This window comes from Thermobia domestica, chromosome 18 (assembly GCF_964235325.1).
Source record: "Thermobia domestica chromosome 18, izTheDome1.hap1.1, whole genome shotgun sequence".
NCBI classification, from domain to species: domain Eukaryota; kingdom Metazoa; phylum Arthropoda; class Insecta; order Zygentoma; family Lepismatidae; genus Thermobia; species Thermobia domestica.
In genome coordinates this window covers 146,839,812-146,859,997 of record NC_137471.1, presented here as the reverse complement: position 1 = coordinate 146,859,997, position 20,186 = coordinate 146,839,812, and the positions used below count along the sequence as shown (strand labels likewise).

At 34.7% G+C, this 20,186-nt stretch overlaps 1 long non-coding RNA gene across 3 annotated transcripts; it reads left to right on the top strand.

Annotated features, from left to right (window-relative positions):
* Nucleotides 1-889: 889 nt before the first annotated feature.
* On the top strand, nt 890-13,501 carry LOC145674901 (uncharacterized). Of its 3 annotated transcripts, XR_014129059.1 has the most exons (5): nt 890-1,130; nt 4,949-5,289; nt 7,647-7,825; nt 9,782-9,941; nt 10,999-13,501. It is a non-coding gene; the product is annotated as an uncharacterized LOC145674901 (long non-coding RNA). The 3 variants fall into 3 exon arrangements; XR_014129058.1 differs by lacking the exon at nt 4,949-5,289 and having other exon boundaries at nt 901-1,130; nt 10,999-13,500; XR_014129057.1 differs by lacking the exon at nt 890-1,130 and having other exon boundaries at nt 4,765-5,289; nt 10,999-13,500.
* The last annotated feature ends 6,685 nt before the right edge of the window (nt 13,502-20,186 follow it).

The following is a 20,186-nucleotide window of genomic DNA, read 5'->3' as shown; positions in this document are numbered from 1 at the left end:
GTACAGTACACGAGAAAGCTACTGCGCGAAAAGTGGGATCATACAGTTATTGTGTAAGAAGTATGGAAAGTTACGGTTTTTTTGTTTCGTTGTTTGTTTCTTTTAATGAATAAAGAAAACACTATTAAAACTTAAAGGTCACCTATTACACTTTTAATTTTTAAAATATTACTTCTCATTAAGATTTTTTCGTTCGTGGTACCCGCGGCATTTTCCATTGTCATTTTCTGTTCTATTTCCAGCTGGTCTGCTTAAGTGTGCAGAAAATATACAAGTGACTTGTATGTGTAATTTTATGATATAAGAAGAGTCCAATTTGATTTTTAAAAACGCAATTTTTTAAAATTATATTCCAGTTAAACAAAAACAACGCGGATATATATTAAATCTGGTACACTGACAGACGATATTCATTTACAATAGATTCTAGATTAAAAAAAAAAAATCGAAACATTCTTCTACAATAATGACAAATTCCACATTAACTGTAAAGCATATTTACCTTCTTCCTGTACGTCCCTTCTAAGGATATTTATCGTAAATTATATGAATTTTACAAGGGTGGCTGTAGCCCAATATCAGTCACTGGCACATGCAAGGATCATCGGAATATTAATTTTGTATCACACTGAAAAAAAGGGCTTGGTCAGGAATACCAAATTTGTTTGGTCAGAGCATTTGGTCACTTTTTTTGGTAAATTTAACCAAAATTTGGTCATTTTGACCAAACGTGTTTGGCCATGAACACTATATTTTTTGGTCAGAACATTTGGTTGATTAATTTGGTTATGCGAACCAAATTTTAACTGATTTGGTAATTATTTAGTTTTCCGGACCAAAATGTCTATTTACAAGGTCACATGTGTTTATTTGCATTCTGGATAAACATTTCGATTACGAAAGTGTGAATCGCAAAAATAAAAATAGCTACACGTAGAACAACAATCATATAAGGGACACCGTATAAGAACTGTGTGTAAATGAGTGTAGTGTGCACTATACAACTTTCTCAACGAAGTCACAGTGATGTGAAGTGAGAAGTAATTCTTACTTTTCAACGACGTAATGGATCCATGATATAAATTTATTAAGAAGCTGGAATTTACCGCAGCTAATCGACGTGTTTCAAGGTAAGTGTACTTTTTCGTATATATTACTTTTGCTGTTAGTTCACATGTACTTATTCTATTGGCTGTAAATTTGGCGTAACAAATACGCCTTGGGTAAACTTTACAATGCACGCCCAACTGCGCATCGATATGTAGAACCACTTTCAAAGGTGTAGTAGATTAGAGTAGGGTAGGGTACAGCAGAGTAAGGTAGTTGTAGGAACGGGTTCGCTTAACACTGCGTTGGTCGCGCCCTTCACCTTTACGTGAGTGGTCGCGCGTTCTACTATTGTAGAACATCAGTATTTTTCTATAGCGATATGATTTTTAGCGATATTCGGTCTTGGGTATGTTAGTTATAGTATTATACACGTTTTAAAATATTTTAAAATTATTTTATTTGATTAATAAAGAACACTGACAGAAATAAACATTCGGTATATCGTATTTAATATATAACAATATTGAACTGAAACTCGAGCAAGTGTTTCGGTATAAGTGTTACAGCATATAACAGCATAAATCTTTTTCTATTATACATCGTACAGATAGAATGATTTCTTGTGCTCTTTTTGAATGACTGCCTACTCCAAGCAATCGTCACACACGCTTTTCTGCTGATCTGGGCACACCCATCTCTGGCATTTTCCAAAAGTTTATACTTATTGACTTGTTTTGAGAATGGCCACAAAGGAAACATCTTCCAAACCCAGAATCTCCGTCTTGGGGTAATGGAACACCTTCACTGAAGCCAAACAGAAGTCTTCCTCTGCGCCGAAGCTCGTTTGGCTTATTGCTGGTTTTATCAACCTAGATCAAAACTTAGATCATGGAGGAAATTCTTTCGTACGACATTCTCATTATTCTTATTTGCTCTAAATATATTAAGAGCATTAACACCAGCTACGTTTTTTCATCAATTCATCATTAATTAGGCATAAAAAAAGACACCTTGTGGGCCAAGCCTATGAAAAGCTGGTATTATATTCAAATTGCGAGTTTTGGGGCCGCAGTGGCTCAGTGCTAGAGCGTTCACTTCTGGTGCTTGAGGTCCCGGGTTCGATCCCAGCCTCCGCCAAGTGAACTTTGTGGTGGACAAACACCGTGTACGTGGGTTTTCTCGGGGTTCTCCCGTTTCCTCCCACTTTATCCATTCTACCATTTCATTCATTACTCATCATCACCGTCTCCTTTAGCCTAATCGGCATAACCGTGGGACGTAACACTCAAAGATTTCATTTCATTTCAAATTGCGAGTTCGTGAGTTCCTTGGCATTATGGGATCTACGTACCAGCGAGAAGGTTCTACTTTCTTCTCTCTACCGATATAAAACGCACATGTATTGAGAGAAGGTGGTGCGAAAAGATTCGTGATTTCAACACTGGCTTCTACTGGTATGTTTTCTTCTTGTTCTTCTTCCGGTATATTGCCTCTTACATCTTCGGTATCACTGCACTTAATTTGTTCTTCATCAAAATCTTCCTTGAGCTCCTATATGTCTTCAATCCCAAATGCACTTTCACACTCACTTTCTGCCTCTTCTAACTAAAGAAGCACTTGTTCTCTGTCTTGTACTGACATTTCATATATTACAAACTCGTATTCCACAAAAATAACGTGAAAATGTAAAACCAAATAAATCACTAATACGAAACAAACTTGTACGCCAATAGTCGCGCGATCTACAATAGTAGAACATTTATGAAATCATGGAACAAATCTGAGCAGGTGCAAGAACAAGCGCTGAAAATTGACTCGAATGTACAGAAGGTTTTCGGAGAAAGGTACATAACCGCTTAAGGTCCAACGTGTTGCCAATTGCTCAAGATTCTAAAAATAAAACACCTGTTCTACAATAGTAGAACGCGCGACCACTGCAGTGTTAAGGATAGGGAATTTTTGATCAATTTTCATAGAATTAACAGAGAGTAATTTCTGGTTTCAAAGTGAGTTTACAACCCGGAGCGGACATTATTAAGTAAAACCTAGCCCCTTACATATGGATAAAGGGGGAATTGACGACACTAGAGCAGGGTATAAAATTGCAGGGGCAAGAGTTGGGGTAATTTCTATTACCACTAGATACTTCCGGAAAGGGGTAAATAAAGTGACACTTACGCTAGTAGTTTGCAAAATAAATTGGTGCATTTATAGTTTACAGATGAACAAAAATCTAAAATTTACGGAAGAAATATGGGTTATTATTTAGTTTCTCCTCCAGATAACTTGGTATTGACTCTGACTTACATGGTAGGGGTTACCATTCGTTATTTGTAAATGTAAAGTAGTCATGAGTATAAGTACAGTGTGAACGTATAGCATAAAAACTACGCATAAAACACTAACCAACTTCTGCTATATGGACACTGAAAACCATTTATGCTATCGAACAGAAGCGTAGCAGCGGGGGCCCGACAGTTAGAAACGATGTGAGTCCGTAGGGAGCAAACACGTCAGCGACGGTGGGTATTCGCATAAACGAGGTAGTTAACAACAGCTTACTCTAAGTCACAGTACTGGGTCCTGAGCCGTCGATGGATTTGGGAGAGATACTAAATGTCATCCGAAATATAAAGCATAATTTTGAAAGAACATTTCATGGAACGCAAATATAGAATCCTTACCTCTGAAATCGATATTTATCGTGAAATACGCTGATAAAAGCGTGCATTTTTACTTTCGGTACACCACTCGAAATAATTGTTAAAAAAATATATAATTTTCACTAATTTACTTCTTACTGACCCCTAAAAGACTTACGCTGGGCGACATGAAAATATCTCACTTATTACAGGTAAATATCGATGGCCCCACCAGAAGTAATTGTGAAAAAATCACAGTTCTTTTACGATTTGCGTATAAATAAAACTTTCTGATTGTCATAAATATACAGTGCATAAACGTAACCTGTGCTAGGTGGACACTAAAAAGCGCGAATGCTATCTAACAGTTAGGACTAAGCAAAGATGGTGGGCCGAAGCGGCAGCGCAGGGAGCAGGCACGTCAGTGATGGCGGGTATACGCGTAAGTATAGATATGAAAAGAGGTGGGATATTGCAATGATACGAGTTTCAATAGCACTTGTCATGCTTTGACACTAGTAACGCTCCACTTGTAAACGTAAAATTCAGCTTGTGTACACTATATCAGATTTCTTCTGTAAATTTTACGAAATTGTGCTTCCGTAACATTAACCACTACCCCCTCCCTATATATATTCGAGTGTATACTTCTTATTAGGTAACTTCTATTAGGTATTCGGAAAATATTACATTCTTCAAAGCATTCAGAGAATAGTGTATTATCTCCAAAAGATAATTCTGTGGTTTGGAGCAAAACGACCAATGTCAGAAATTGGAAAAAGGAGAGAGAGAGAGAGAGAGGAGGCAGGCTATGATTTCTGCATAGAACCTTTCATTGTTTGTTAGAAGTACATTAGTCTTTGGAAACAATCGGTTAGCATTAGACTTATTGTTAGCCATATGTACCCGTTATGTACCAAATTACAAAATGATTTGCATGAGTTAAAAATGCTCTTAAATTCTTGTTGTTGCTTCTATACCCTTGTAACTTTGACAGTATGAAGCTGAAGTTACCATGAACATTTTTCTCTTTAGCTTTGCCCAAATACACCCATTTCTGTAAAGGCAAAAAAAAAAAAAAAAAAAAAAAACTGGGGTGAGCAACTTCCTATACTCTTTGTGTGGCACATGATCGCGTAACATACCAAATTTCGCTTGGTAGTGTAATAAAACTTAAATGCTTTCACCAGTGTATAATTCTTTTTTGATATTCAGTAAATATCTGGTTAATTATAAACTTTCAATCTATATTTCAGAACAGGAAATAGACGAAGCAGCATTTAATTCATTAACTGATGAACTAATTACTCAGTTAATTCCCAAAATAGGGACATGTGCAAAATTATGAGCAAAATTTAAGGAAATTGTAGAAACAAACACAGTTGAAATTTATGATGTGCTAGATGACGGTTCTCTCTCATTTGCTTCACCATCAGTGTCAACGACAGATGACTCAGTGTCAGTTCGATCTGAAACTACAGAAAGCAGTTGTTCCATGCCAGCACCTACTAAAAGAGGAACTGATACGATGCTGAAACGAGAGTCAAATTTCTCTACAGAGTCTCGGAGTTCGAAGCTCTTCAAGCTGACAGATTTTGTAAGTGTTCTGCCTTTAGTCACTTGAATATGAATTGATACAGTGATACTTATGCTGCAAATATGAACTGTGCAAATATGATTCATTACCAGTCGAAATGTAAAAGATGTTGGCGTTCACCTTTTAATCTGGTGATAGCCTGCGTTATATTTATTCCATCTTTGTTAGTGCAAGTAACTTTTCTCGGGATATCAATCACATGATGTTCTCGTTGTCCAAAGTTTCGAGAACAGACGTTGTTCTCATCATCAGGGTCAGTATCATGAGAACAATGTTTGTTCTCGAGACTTTGCACAACGAATACATCACCTGGCTGATATCCCGAGAAAATTTATTTGCATCACGATACCAGGAAAGCATCAGGTAAATTGAAAGAGCTTTTGGAACGTCCCATGATTATGCTGTTTAGACTAAGGTAAACAGGTGATTAATGAAAGTGAACGATCGCATTTTTTTGTGCTCTCACCGGGAATTGAATCCAGGACCACATACATCAAGAATACACGCGTTATCCACTAGAGTAGCTGGGAGGGCGAAGAGATTGGTATTCAGTTATATTTTCGGTTACTTCAATTTAAGCGAAATGATATCACGATATGCAGGATCTTTAAAATTGTAACTTTTTTTAATGCGTTTATCTATAAAATTTATATTTTTTTGGAGTTAGTAAAAATAGATCATACTAAAATACCAACTTTCGTTTCTTGTCACGCCAGGTCGATACACTTTAGTATTTTTCAAACAATAAACCCAAAGATTCGCGTATATAGTAATGGTGTCATTTCAAAAGTGTGTTCTATAAGAATAGTGCAATTTTAGAGCTGCACAGAGCTTATTATGTTTGAAGTGAAAACACCAATGCTGCTGTGAGCTCCTCGTAAGTTAATTTCCTTAGTTTATAGAACAAACAGACTTAAATGTAATAAGGGACATTGTATATTTTAAGCAAAATTGTGTTTTTTTGAATATCAATCACCAATAATTTGTGTAAGGAATACGTGAAAAGCAGAAATTCTCAGTTTGATTTCTAGGCGTAATTATTATTCATTTATTAATTTATTTATATAGTTATTAAATATGGTTATCCTTCAACAGAAGTTAATCAGCTATTAATTTATACAGAAATGCAAAATTGAAATTCTATTTCAGTGAATTCGATTAAGTGATCTTGAATGACGTAATCGTATATATAATGTTGTTTGTTTTTTCCTCAGAATCTTGAGACTTTTCTAAAACAGAGCTTAACAGGCAGAAAAGTTTGCAATGAATATCTTCAAAACAACAAATTGTCTGCTATCACTAGGAATGAATAAAGGATTTGGGATCAAACAAGATATCTCACACGTCAGAGGTGAACGCTCTACCACTGAACTACCGAGGCCCCGATCATACTTTAAAAAGTGCCAATGATTTACCTATTTTGTGCCAGGGTTTGCAAGAACCATGTTTTAAAAAATGGTTTAGTTTCGTTTAATTCTTTTTTCTCTGCTAATTGAACGTATGGAACACACATTAATATAAGTCGATACTAACCTGAAAATATTCCTGTAAGATTAAAACGTTGTTCTTCAATGTTCACATGTATTTCTGGCAAAAATATCGAGTGCCTTTCATCAGGATGGCTCAAAACTTAAAGTGTATATGCGTTCAAGCTCAGTTCAAGCTGAGTATTTCAATAGTATAAGGTAATAATGAGACTGTGTAGATATTGTTACTGTTTACAACATAAAACTACAGTCGAGAAATTTTTCACCTACTCTTCAGTTAAGCAACCAACTAATCTATTAAGGATTAAATAGTGCACTATATTAATCAATACTAAGATTCTGTGTGTTTCTATTTACAAGACTGAACAAGTCCAAATTTTGTATGCTTAATCTTCAAATCCTTCATTACAAGAGTTACTCTGTTCATAAGAAATGATAAGTAGCATTTATTACTAAATATTTTGCGACTTTCTTCGTCGTAGATAGTCATTATACTTATATAGTACCACTATTACGTTATACCATTGAAGTACTAAGCTAGAACATGTAATTTACCTAAGTTCCACATATTTGAAGAATTAAACCATTCTGATGAAAGGCATTCGATATTTGTGCCGGAAATATAGATTAACATTTGAAGGCAATTTTCAAGTTCAGCTTCACAGAAACAGTCCCAGAACGTTTTTTTTTTGTAAATATATTTCTTTCTTTCTTTTCTTTATTATATATTACATATGGATATAAATACTTGTACAGAGAACTTATGAAAGTATAGAATCATTTTAACTGATATTTGAAAAATATAGGAATTTATTACTAAGTTTTTAATGTAATACAGATCTGTTTGGTAAGTTTATTCTTCTCTTTCAGAATGTGGCATAGATATTGAAAACAGCTTAGCGTGGTTAAAGCATAGTGTCGAGCCCTGGCAGGAAGTACTTGATCTTTGGAAGAAAACGTTGAAAGTTCGATGCAAGCAAGAGGGCAAAACTGTTCATGAAATAATTTCAACTTGGCTAGCATTGAAGCAGCCTTTGGGCTATACATTGGTAAGTTTCATTTAATTAACCTTCATTCTGTTTTACTACTAAGTACTGTGTTGTTACTGAATAGGCCATAATTTACAAGCATTAAATTATTCTTTGGGGCTGAGAACATTCATATAAAATCTTTTACTTACGTCCAGAAGTTGATTTTTTCATAACGTACATTTTAGAACGGAAGTTTCCTTTAAAATTGTGTCGCGTTTGTACAGAAAATAGTAAAAACCTTCAGGATAAAGTCATACTAAATATTGAAATGACATATACTAGTTTAGGTATTTGTATGTCTGAGCTAATAGACCTTAGTTGTCATAAAACCATAATAAAAATATATATAAATGATGGACAAATATATTACTTCCTTGTCCTTTTATGTAATATCTGTTCATGAATGTTGAGATATGTTGAAGCAGGTCTGAACTGCCTGTGGGTTGGTGATTATCGGTTCGATGCCCGGTAGGTGTATAATTGTATAAAAGTAATTCAGATTTAACTACAAATTATAGATTCCCTCCCGTGTAGCTCCGGTGATGAAAGAGGATAGAGACAATCAATGAATCTTAAAAGTTTTTGCAGTTTCCTTTTCAAAAAGTGAATATTTTGCATTGTATTCAGATTGCATGTTTAAAGAACTAAAACATGTCTTTTTAGCTGGAAATAATTTTTCTTGCTGGTTCTTTGTAACATATTCATCCCCACGCATGGAACACAAAGTGGGAAAGTATTAAGTTCAGTTTATTAGCAACTCGATCTTGCTTTGAACAACTAGATGAAATGCTCAATTGCAAGTCTGAAAACAAATGCTCTAAACCTAAAATTATTGTTTCCATTTTTAAGACGCATATGATTAAGTGGCCATACATTACGAACACTTGCATTGAGTTTACCTTGCAATGGAAAGAAAGGTAGTCATATTCAGTAAGATAAAAATTGAGAACTGAGTTTTTGCAACACTATGTCACTTGTTTATGAAAGCGAGATCTCAGTTCTCAATTTTTATCTTACTGAATATGACTACCTTTCTTTCCATTGCAAGGTAAACTCAATGCAAGTGTTCGTAATGTATGGCCACTTAATACTTACATGACTGATAAACAATCTTTCTTGTGATTGCGTATCAACCAAGCATATACGTACAGCAATAGAAACTTTGACGGTGATTTTTTTTAATGCATAAAGTACTTTTCGATTCAATAAGCCTTTTTCTCAGTAGATGGCAAATAGTGGTTTTATTGTCTGATAAACCCTAACAATATTGTAGAATTTTCTTCACTTTGCCCTTTAACAAATCAATATGAAACCCTAGTGGTCTTATTTCAGCAAGTAGAACCTTGGCTTTACGTTCGGAAGCTTCCGGGCTCAAATCCGGTCATCGTGAGTGAAATTTCCCTGGGTTTTTCCTCAGTCATTCCAGCAAATGCCGGGATGGTACCTGTAGATATTAAGTCCAGATCAATACTTTCCCCATCCTTGCCTAATCTATCCGAGTAAATAGACCTTTGTTTATATTAAGCAATATAACCAAAAACCATCATAACACGACGAAAGCCCGTGATGCCACAACCTCAATATGGGTCTAACTGGCAGTTATCGTCAATGTAACATCTTCTTGCACTACGTATGTGGCTTTTGTGGTCTACTTATTTAAGCTAGCAGTAAGTCAATTTCCTCAGGATGTTGGACAACACCAGGGGAAAGCAGGTTGAATTTGAACCCAAGTCCAAGTCCGTAAAAGTACACGCTGTAACCAGTAGTTTGTATTGAAATTGTTACAGTTAAGAAATTTCATTTATGCACTTAAAGGAAGTTGTGATTCTTATAACAAATAGATACTGACTGAAAAGTAAAATAACAAATGGTAAGGAACACATGTTCGTGGAAGTCATCACTGAGTTTATGTAACAATTAATGATATAATGTTATCAATGTAAATGTTTTAATACAATGGAATTCCATTTCCAGATTGATCAAGATAACAAAGACTTATATCCTGATCATACATCCTTGTTCGTGAAATGGGAGTCTGTCAGTAAAAAATTGGAAAAAGTAAGGAAGAAACGGCTACATGACGCTTCAGCAGTCGAACTTTTAAGTCTGTTAGACACAGAAAGTGTTACAGATGGTAATATTATTTTTATGTTTTTTATTCTTCCTTTATTTCTGTTTCATTAACTTGAAATTGTAATTACTTGTACGAATGAAGTAGATTTTTCTATCTGAATCCAGTTTTATTGCAACAAGTATGTTGTAATGATCATATTAATAGTTATACATTGGTTGTATACATAGGATTGTAGCGTAAACTAAAGTCACTTGTGCCTTTCAAAGTAGTATAAAACTGTTCCCGCCAATAATTCTCCCCCCCACACACACACACACACTCTTCAAAGACATACGTTGGAAAGAAAATTAAGGTTACGCCAAGAACCCTGTTTTCGGAGTGTGAAGCTGAGCTACGACGTTTCATTACGTATGAACAAATACGAACTCGATACATTTATTTAATAACCAAAATAGTGGCCTCAGTAACTCAGTGATAGGACGTTCACCTCTGGTGCATGAGGTCCCGGGTTCTAACCTTGCTCCCACCAAGTGAACTTTGTGGTGAACAAACACCGTGTGCGTGGGTTTCCTCGGGGTTCTCCAGTTACCTCCCACTTTCTTCATTACACAATTTCATTCATTTCTCATCACAGTCCCCTTAAGCCTAGCCGGCATAACCGTGGGGCATAAAACTCAAAACTTTCATTTCATTTTAATAACCAAAACCACTTACTGAGGATAAATGTGATCTGTTCTATATTATCTGTTGGTAAATGCTAGTGAGGAAGTTCTTATGTCTATTTGAGGACAAGTTGTCGAGTTTTCGTTATTTAGTAGCTTCTGTCCTTGTTTGAACGAATCGTTTTTGCAGTCAGATATAAATAGCTTTTAAAAACATTTGCAGCTTTTAAAGCATTTAACAGCTTTTAAAACATTTGCAGTATTAGTATTACTTACCAATTTTTTAGCTTCAAAATAACATATATTTATAGGCACAAAATGCATATGTCATTGTAAATGTGCAATAAATAATGCTTTCAGACTATTGAGAAAGAAGAAGTGTCTTTGTTCTTATATGTAAGAAAAATTATTTAAGTATGTAACATGATCAGTTAACCTCTCTCTGATTCCAACAGGTAATGGGTGATGTTCAACCTTTCATGGAAACGAGAGACCTGCAACATTCGTTGAGTGTTCGTTGTTGGCAATTACGGAATAAGGAGCTGCTTTACATACAGCTACGTTAAATAACTTTCGTCTGCAATATAGATTTTTGTGTTTCCTCCGAAAATGAACTCTAAGTGATTTGGCCCCTTGAAATTCACGAAAACAACCTTCATCAATACATCTAAAGACTCCATTGAAGGATATTCTGTGTTTGAGCTTTAAATGAAGGATAAGTGTTGCTACTAGCATAAAATTTGATTTGCAAATTGAACAAATAGGCATTGTTACAAACAATTCCATATAATTCATTCAATTACGTATAACGCATGGTACTGAAATAACATTTGTTTAGAGAAACGTGATTCAAGCAAGCATAAAATATCAGTAGTTGTATCTGTTTCGACCACTGTTGTTTACAGATATTTCATATCAGTTAAAAAAAAAAATCATATCCAACAATAGTGTATCGTCTGTTTATCGTGAGGAGTACTTATGTCATATACAATTTTTTGCAGAAGAAGCCAAAGATGTTCCCCTTCCTTAGGGAATTCTGCGTTAAACACAAAAAAGTTTTAAAACATATGTCCACACTCTTGAGCACGTTGTCTAGCTCAGTTAAGAATAGTTTATAATTTATTTGAAAGATCTTCAATGCTGTTTGCTGGGAGTAAAATTATAACTTTTCTCACAGTTTTTTACTTTTTTTGTTATAAAGATTTATATTTGGCCTAAAAATGTTATTTTATTTTCACTAACCAGTTGATACATGTTAATATCATTGTTTAATTTTGAATAAATTTATATTTGGCCTAAAAATGTTACTTTGTCTTCAGTAAACAGTTAGTTTCGTTATGTAATTTTGAAAAGATTTATATTTGGCCTAAAATGCTATTTTATTTTCAGTCAGCAGTTGATAAATGTTAATATCATTGTTTAATTTTGAATTTAATATTTTTGTTTAATTTTGAAGTCTGTATGGCTCAGTTGCTATACTCAGTTATAATAAAATTCTTGTGTAGAAAAGTATTGTAAGTACATGCTTTATATCCTAAATTCGTTCTATTTTTCTCCAAAAGTTGATTTATAACTTTGTTCATATATGTGTGTACATGTATTAGAACTTCATGAAAATGTACATGTATTCATGTACATGCATGCTATTCTAGGAATAAACCGACAAGCCTCGAATATGTGTTCAGGACGTCAGTATAAGAAAACCAAGTTTATTTGCAATTTTGGTCGGAAGCGCCTAATTATGCAGATGACACCAATTTAAGATAATTTAAGACATACAAGAGTGAAAAAATGCGTCTGAGCCGTGACTCGAACCCGGGATCTTCGTCTTATCATGCAGATGTGCTACCCAGTCCGCTCTCAGTAACAACAATACATTCTTTCACTCTTTATAACGATGCTGTTCCACAAGGTGGAAGAATGTATGGCTGTTCTGGGAGCGGACTGAATGGTGCAGTAGTAGCGCATCTGCATGATAAGCGGGAGGTTCCAGGTTGGAATTCCGGTTCAGTTATGTTTTTCAGTCTTTGTATATCTTTGATTTCGTGCCTACAAAGGGTCTGGTGTGACAAAATTGGTTGTTTTCTCAATTTATCAATATATTAATGTAATTATTTAAATTGATCGTAGGATACTACATTGAATAAAACAATCGAGGAACTTTGCATACGGTTGAGTACCTCGATACGAGAGGGTTGTTTTAATTTGATCCGAAACGTTTGATTACGGAAAAGTAAGTATGTTCTACTTACCTTCAATTGGCCTCATTTCTGTAATTAGGCTTTTCCAACCGAAGTCGCAAATAAACTCTTTACTTATAGTGAGGTTCTGAACACGTGTGCGACGTTTCTCGGTTGTTTTATTCATTGTAGCCGCTCCTGCGAACATTTCTACTGATTATCTTAAATTGGCCCCAGTTACGTAAATATGTATTTCCGACCAAAGTCGTAGATAAACTTTTTTCTTGCATTAACATTTTAAATACGTATGCGAAGTTTTTCAGCAACTAGTTTCTAATTTATTTGAAAAATCTTCAATGTTGTTTACTGGGAGTAAAATTACAGCATAAGTTTGCTTTAAGTTCTTTACGGTTTTTCTTGAAGTTTTGCATTTGATCTAAAAATCTTACTTTCAGTACTTTAACAGATGTTAATATCATTGTTTAATTTTGAAGCCATTGACTCAGTTGCTGTTTTTTTACTATTATTATTTACAGTAAAATGATTTTGTAGAAAAATGTTGTGTGTAAATTCTTTATATATTAAATAGTTTTATTTTCCTCAAAAAATTGATTTGAAACTTTGTGTACATATACATAGAATTTTAAATTTACATGTATTCGTGTACATATTTCGTATGTTGCTTCAAAGTGTATATGTAAATCTTATTTGTGAAGAAGTTCTTAATAACTAGAAGCAATAACTTCTAACTTTATATGTGGGTTACCGCAAAAGTCATGGCAACTTTTTTTTTTTTCTTTCTTACGAAAATGGTCACGCATCAAAAACTTCTGAAATATCCAAATGGAAGGTTCGCATATACGTAAACGTTACATGTAAGGAATTGTGTAAACATACACATCTCCATCAGAATATAGCACGAGAGAAAAAAAAGTAAAAATAATTGTTCTTATTATGGGATGTGTATTTATATCCAATTTATACGTAATATTTACATATGTATTAACTTTCCATTTGGATGTTTAAGAATTTCTTGCTTTGTTACCATTTTCGTTAGAAAAAATTTCCCATGAATTTTGTGATAACCCTCGTATTATTTTCAGTTTAGTACCTATAGCAACAGTATTTGGTAATTGCTACCAAATGGTTTGGTCAAATTCACTAAATTCGGGTTTAGTATTTGCAAGCAAATTATTTGGTTCCATGAACCAAATTTCGTTCATTTTAACCAAATTTTTGGTATTCCCAACCAAATTCTACTTGTTTGGTCATTATTTGGTCAAAATTACCAAATGCATATTTGGTACTGGTAACCAAATAATAGGTTCCTGCAACCAAACAAATCGTGACCAAATGATTTAGTGCTGGTGACCAAGCGTTTGGTTGGCGCTATATTGACCAAACGATTTGGTAACCAGCACCTATTTTTTGGTCAATTTGACCAAACTTTTTTTCAGTGCATTTGTGATTAATCTAAAGCTCCCTAGAATTTCCAAAATAAAATTTGAAATTTTATAGATCTACCAAATTATGCTTCGCCCCCTGTGCCCCTTGTACCTTCTTCTGGTATGTCCCTACTAAGGATATTTATGGTGATTTCTTTTCTCTTTTTTGGGAAGGGAGCTGTAGCCCCTTTATGACCATTCAAGGAGCATCGTAATAATAATTCTCTGATATTTGTTAATAATCTGACGATTACTGGCGTTTCCGAAAAAAAATGGAACTTTTATAAAGATTCATGATCTGATGCTTCACCCAGGCAGGTAGCCAAGGGGGGGTCCGGACCAAAAATGAGAAGAAATAACGAAGGATGAAATAAATGAAATGAGGAAAAGAAGGATCGCGTTGTACATTATGTTTGCAAAGTTTAGACGATACGAAGAACGCAGACTAAAAGTATTTCAAAACAAAATCCTGAAAAGAAACACATTACCCAACAGGAACAGAAATGGGAATGGCGGAAACTTCATAACGAGGAAGTACATAATTTACATTGTTTACCAAACGTTGTTAGGGTTATCAAGTATAGGAGGCTCAGGTGGTCAAATCATATTGCCTGGATGAAAGAAAGTAGGAACGCTTTCAAAGTATTAACTGGAAGACCAATTGGAAAACGACCATTACGAAGACATAGGAGTAGATAGGACATCTGAAGATGGCTATCGCAAAAATAAGAAACAGGATCCATTTGGCTAAGGACAAGTCAATGGAGAGCTTTTGTGAATGCTGCATTGAAACACCGGGTTCCATAGGACATAAAGCTATTTAGTTAGACGAATTGTGTTTTAGTCTATTGTAATGCGGATAAAACCTCCTAGTTGGAAGTTCGTTACTTCTGATTTGGAGGTTATTTCCTTTTGGTAAAAAAACAATTGTAGTTACAAATAGTGTGTTCATATTTGTATTTGTATTTCATTTTTATAGAAGTTGAGAAGACATTGGATGACACTTTTATTTTTTAACTACTATAATGCACAATGTTATGTTTTGGAAATGACACATACTTATATCCATTTCATCGCATATCACCTATTTTACCTGCCTGTCTTCCAAATAGATTTTAAGGAAATCCATAGAGAGAAAAGCTGTGGAAGGGACAACGTGACTGCATCGTCTTCGTCTTCGCGAGAACGAGGCTCAAATCCATTGACTGGCATTTCGGAGTGCCCAGTGTTGACATGTAGCTCAACGGTAGGTGTGGCATTTCATGAAAATTGTTCTCTTAATAATCAAATAGGTTGGAAAACTTAAGTTAATTTCTTGTTGCACATTACATATGGGTGACATTTGAAGGAGACAAGAGGGCAAGTGCCTTTCAACAATTATGATATATATACGAGATACAATCAAAAACTTTGTACATGTTAATCAAGCTCTATGCTATTTGTTAGTTGTTTGAAACTTTTTCGAACATAGGGGTCTACTTCTTCTAGTCTGCGCAGGTTAGAGAATCTTGCGCAATTACAAATTATAGTGAAGTATTCATCGGAATTGTAACAAGTTCTTAACGTTCTTCAGGGTGTTCAAATGATAATATATATTTTATGTAAAAGTTCACGTGATGCTGTTGTTAATCATGTTCCAAGACAACAGAAAGCGCTCGTTTGAGGTCTTCAACAATTTAATGAAAGTTACCTAAAGTATATAGAGTGAGCTAACCATTATATAGAGTGTTCAGTAGGAATTGCCCAGCCAAATACATAACTGTAAATATTCAGGATATTTAGAAGAAAATGTAAGATGTTCACTATTCATTCCATATTTTCGTTCTCTAATGATCATTTCCACTTGTTATTTTAGTTAATTTTTCGTTAGAAAATACTTAAGAGTTAGCTGATTACGGAAAACACTTTTTTTTTTCACTCATAGCTTGATTCTAACTAGTCCAAATTTGCGAATGAATTTCCATATGTTACTCTGCGCCGAAAAGAATGACATCATATGTATGACAAGGTAGGTTACCGCGGTGTAACATACCTATTGTGATACTATTGCACAAACGTAAAGCACATCGGAAAAGAAGCGACCCTTATTTTTATATCGGCCAACATGCGCATGGAAAGGGTCAAATAGGAACATTAAAATGGGGTAAAAATGAGATTATGTGGAATATACGGAGAACGAGAAGATACATGGGAAAAGATTAAATGAACGATATAGTCGACACAAGGCAATGAGGTAGAACACACCCATGTGAATCAAGTATTACATCCGGAAATGGACCAATCACGTGTACAACATTGTCGTAATGTGTTACGGAAATGACCGAAGAGGGTGGCAAGGTGCAGGAAGAAAGAAGAAACGAAAACATGAAATATGGGTTTTGCTTTGGGTGCATACGTCGCCCGTATGCGAAATGGACGAAGATTCATATCAACGCACGAAGATGGGAGATCACGCAAAAGTCCTTCGTATAGGCAGCCCGCGAGGCAGTGCTGTACATTGGGTTGCGTATATCTCGTAATAAAAAAAAAAATGAGTACCACAGTTGAATGTAATAACAGTGGTCCACGTATGTAAGATAAACAGGAACAATAATATCAGTACCACGCATGATTACCAACATTACATCACCGCGAAAATGCACATACAATATAACAGTGATGGCTACATTTTTCTTTATGTGTTACTACTGCATACACAGATTTTCATTTCCAACATACATCTCATCGTTGTTCCCATTACGCGATGTATGAAACCCACTGCGCAAGACTGTCTTGCTGGCTGTCTATATGAACGGCGTGTGCATCCTTCCTGCGTGTCCCCCCATTTTCGTGCATTGGAATTAATCTGCGTCTCTTTCGCATACGGGAGTCGTATGCACCCAAAGAAAAACAGATATTTTATGTTCGCGTTTCTTCTTTCTTCCTGAACCTTGCCATCTTCTTTGGTCATTTCCATAACAAATTTCATTACAAAACAAGTTTTAGTTCTGAGAACCATATAGTTGATTTTCTTTTTTAAGTTTTTAAACTGCGAATTTTCGAAAAAGTTTTATTTTCAACATCAAATATCTGAAGAAGGATTAAAGTGAAAAATCCGAAATTTGCACAAAATAAACGATGGTTGTGCAGTAATACGTGGGTAAAATTACATTACTGAGACTTAAGTAGTTTCTCAGTTATAAGTTGTTGCAATTACGTGAAATTTGCCATTTTAACAGCAGAAGAGATGTTCAGGTTTTATGTTAATAGTGCCTGAGGCATACAATTTATCAACGTTTCATCAGCGGAAGTGCGGTCAAACAGCAAGAAATTCGAGATTTGATATTTGTAAAATAATTATCAGTAACAGATCATATCATAGATTTGTATCTCTAACACAAACAAAAATCAGATGTTATGAATATTCACAACCAGTTGAATTTACTGATTGCAGTACTTAAGTACTTCCAGAACATAGCATGTGGTGATTTGCACCTAATGGTACCATAGCCTGTACTTACGGATGATGGATTCGGAGAATTGAAGACATCAGTCAGGAAAATAACGATCTTTTTATACACTTTTTCCAACCAACGAATGACAAGGTATGGGTGCCTATTACTAAGGTTCTCCGGAAACTCTCACCCACAGAGTTCACAATTCTTACAGGTCGTAATCTCAATATCAGTGCCAAAATATGTACACAAATTAGTAAACTGTTTACCTCATTGATGTCTTAACAGCAGCGCTATAGGCAAAAAATAAAGGACAGACGTGTTTCGTTTTTTATTATTTGTTTACTTTTGTACAAGATATGATTCATAAAGTGTGCACACTTTGCCCATTTAACATTACTGTCGTGATATTTTGACTTTCGATACATAGTTTACATCCAAGTCTTATGACGTGTCCTGAAATTAAGTCACAGAGAAGAAAAAAAAAATCAGAAACTACACAAGTCTCAGTGATGCAATTTTACTCGCTTGTTACTGCAAAACTATAGTCTATTTTATGAAAATTTGAGATTTTTCACTTGCGTCCTTCCTGAGATATTTGATAGTGAAAATACAACATTTTTGAAAATTAGGAATGTTTAAAAATTCCTGAGAAGTCAACTATATGGTTCTGAGATCTGAAACTTGTTTGGGACGTTGTCTATTATCGAAAATTTAGATTCCAAAATGGCAATTTTTAGGTTTCCAATCTCAATGTTCAGAGCTCTTTATTCTACGTTCTAAAGTACGTCTCAATGTCCACAGAACACAGAATGTTGGCCATGTCATTATATTTCATATGGTTTTGGTTTGAACACATTATCTTTAAAACGTAAAAAATTACAGAGTTTAATGGAATCCTGTGAAAAGTTCAAAATACAAAGGTACCTATACAAAGTGGACGTTACGACAAAACCTACGCTGTTAAAAAATAAATGACTGACCGTTTTAAACTTTCTGAACATGGAAAGAAATTAGATAAAAAAAATTAATCAGAAACTAAATTTTGTCAGCAACCATCATTGGCCGATTTCATTTTGATTACAACCCCCACCCCGAACCCTTTCAATGCGCTTGTTGGCCGATATATTTAAATTACGTGTCGCTCTTTTTCGATGTTCTCTATGTCTGTGCAATCTTATCACAATTGGCGTGTTACACCGTGGTGTCCTGCCTTGTGAGTAAATTTATCCATGAGAAAACATTTTCACAAGTAAAAACAATATAAATTTCGTAATGAATATAATAGTACTCGTAGCACAAACAAACTTAAAATAACAACAGGTGCTCACCCAGAAATTTTGGTTGGAAGGTGTCCAACGTTCCGGCGGAAGGGGGGGGTCAAATACAACATCTATGTAGTATTAAACCGTTGATATGATGCACCCAAAAATACAATAAATAATGTAAATGCTGCCACTGTATTCTACTGTTCTATTATTTTCTGTGTGTTTCGGATTCCACTTTAATCAGTAGGTCGACGTCTCATATAGCCTCGCTGCTGAACGGGACGTTAAACTGAAACTCAACTAAACTGTATATACGTATATTGTTTTATAAGAAAAGAAAGAAAACAGATAAAGTGAAATTATATATATGTTAATATGATAAAGACAGTAATTTGTGTGAGGTTGTTGAAAAATATGCTAATATTCATTCCCTTTAGCCTTGAAGAATCCTGGGCGTCAGGTAATTATGTTCAAGGGCGCGGATCCTGAGGAGGCCCTTCCATGGCTGGCATTGGGGTCAGCTTTCATGAGAAAATATTTTTATTGTTATTTGTATTTTTTATGAATAGCTCCCCCCCCCCAAGTTACAGAGTAACCGGAGCGGAGTTGATTATGGTGAGCGGAAATACGAGTCTTGCGCCTACATAATATAAATCCACAATATCAATTGTATTTGTATTATTATCATGCGTAGGTTTGAGAACTGGCGTCTAATTCGAGCACGGTTCTTGTTCATGATGATCTTTCAGCTACCTAACCATCTGTACTAGTAGTAAGCCTCTATTTGCTTTTTTTTATTATTTTTTTTATTTTTAGGAATGAATTTTCTATGGGAAATGTAGTAAAACAGTAAAGACGCTATATAATCCATTTCCAATGGGATAAGACCCTATGGGAGTGGGAGAGGTGACATATAAATATGATGTTACAGTCTCCTTGATGGGGGCAGATTTGTTGTTACCACCGCCTCCTCGATTCGCTTACTAGAGGGAGCAGACGGATGTAGAAGGCTATGGTTGTTACGAATTTGTTAAGGAGCGCCGTGCTGGATAAATAAGCAGAACAATATTGAGGAGAGATTTGTTTCAAGTGAATAAGCACAACAATGACGTGTGATTGACGAAGATAAAATTAAGTATCACTAATATAACAAATAAAATGAAATATGAATAATTGTAATACATTCATGATATTTATTATTATTATTATTATTATTATTATTATTATTATTATTATTATTATTATTATTATTATTATTATTATTATTATTATTAACTTCTTTCGTTCTTTGGTACGGGACGTGTCATTCATGATAA